The 1,989-nt window shown below is 41.8% G+C and overlaps 1 pseudogene; it reads right to left on the bottom strand.

Moving 5' to 3' along the window:
- Positions 1-311: 311 nt before the first annotated feature.
- On the bottom strand, positions 312-1,483 carry LOC128568988 (casein kinase II subunit alpha-like; annotated as a pseudogene).
- Between the last annotated feature and the right edge of the window lie 506 nt (positions 1,484-1,989).

Here is a 1,989-nt window from a genome sequence, read left to right as displayed (position 1 = left end):
TTTAGTGATGAGGAACTAAATTGGAAGGGGAGAGAAAAATCTATCTGTGAAATATTCCACCTGCAGGTAATTTTTCAGGGAATCCCCTGAGTTATAAAAAGTTTGAGTTAAAAAAAAAAAGAAAAGAAAAAAAGAAAATCAGCCTATTATAATTTTTTTTTTTTTATGACTGAACTACTATAAATCCACAAACAACGGTTCAGACATGGTGCTTCTGAAGTGTTTCATCCCTCCCTACCAGGCACAAGCTGCATCAAGGAGAGGGTGGTCTCCGCCACCTCTGCTCAGGCATCAGGAGACAGATGGGGCCCTTACTGTTGAGCGCCAGTGGCAGCTGGAATAGGCATCCCAAGGAGGTTGACAGAAGCAATCACTGGCAAGCCTGCCAGAGGTCCAAGAGGTGAAGGAGTTGGCACTGAAGAAATCCCTGACATCATGTTGGCACTGCTGACAGGTGTACTGCCCCCTGGCATACTAGATGAACCCATTTGAGCCTGGTCCTTCACAACAGTGTAGAAATAAGGATGCTCCATGGCCTCTCTTGTGGTAAGCTGTGACTGGTGGTCATATCGCAGCAGCTTGTCCAGGAAATCCAAAGCCTCAGGGCTCACAAAGTGCTGGTTTTCACTGTGGACAAAGCATTCCCATCACTTATGAGAATGTCTGCCTAAGATACTGAAACATGGATCTAATTCAATGTTGTATTTGTCAATATAGTCATATAAATCTTCTGTCCCCACAACTTTGGCTATCCTCACCAATTGATCATAATTGTCATGTCCATGGAAAAATGGCTCTTTCCAAAAGATCATACTTGCCAGCATACAATCAAGCTCCACATATCCAAACTGTAATCATACATCTGGTAGTCTACAAGTAGCTCAGGACCTTTAAAGTATCAAGAAGCAACTCGGACATTATATTCTTGGCCAGGATGATAGAACTCAGCCAAACCCCAGTCTATTAGCCATAGCTTTCTGTGTTCATGATCAATCATGACATTATGGGGCTTCACTACTCTGTGCATTATTCCCATGCTGTGACAATAATCCAGGGCCTTCAAAATATCATGCGTGTAAAATCAAATATCATAGTCTGTTAACGTCTGGTACAACTGCTTGAAGTCTGTGTTGTTTATGTGTTCAAAAACCAAGGCAGGGTTTTGTGACACAGGGTCTTTTACAATGTCTGCCAATGTGATGATAGTGGGACCTCCTCTCAAATTCTCCAAAATCTTTATTTCACGATTAATTTCCTTCTTTTTTACTGGCTTGAGAATTTTAATAACAACTTTTTCATTATTTGTGATGTTGATGTCTTCAAATACTTCACTGTATTTACCTCGGCCTAATTTTCCAACTAGCTGGTAGTCATCTTGATTTCCTCATTCCACCACATGTGACTCATAATCCCAGTATTCTTGGGGTCTGTGCATATTAACATCTGTGTACACTCTGGCCCTGCTTGGCATGGTTCCTGACATGTCAGACAGGTTGGCAGACAAAGCTGGACTTGATGTTTAGAGATCTTGCGAGTCACTGTGTTCAGAGACAGCTGGGGCTAAGACCTTGTTTCAGACTTGTTTTCTTCAAAAGCTGTAGAACTGAGGTCCCCAATTCCTTGCTGATTGTCAGATGAGGCTGGTATTTGCTTCTAGAGGCTGTCTGCATTTCCCCTCTCAACCTTTCTTTCTATGTGACCCCCTCCAGTAATGGTAGGCTGAGTCTGTTTCATGCTTCCAATCTCTGTCTTTGAGGATTTTTATTGTTTCATGACTTAAATTTAAGTCCTGTAACCATCTTGAATCAATTCTTGCTAGCGAAGAAAAGTGCGGGTCCAGTTTCAGTCTTTTACATGAGGATATCCAATTCTCCCAGCACCATTTATTGAATAGGGAGTCTTTCCCTCAGTTGACGTTCTTGTTAGGTTTATCAAAGATTAGGTGGCTGTACGTTGCTTGTTTCATTTCCTGGTTTTCTGTTTGATTCT

The sequence above is a fragment of the Nycticebus coucang genome, chromosome 17, assembly GCF_027406575.1.
Source record: "Nycticebus coucang isolate mNycCou1 chromosome 17, mNycCou1.pri, whole genome shotgun sequence".
Taxonomy (NCBI): Eukaryota; Metazoa; Chordata; class Mammalia; order Primates; family Lorisidae; genus Nycticebus; species Nycticebus coucang.
This window is presented reverse-complemented; position numbering and strand designations above follow the sequence as displayed.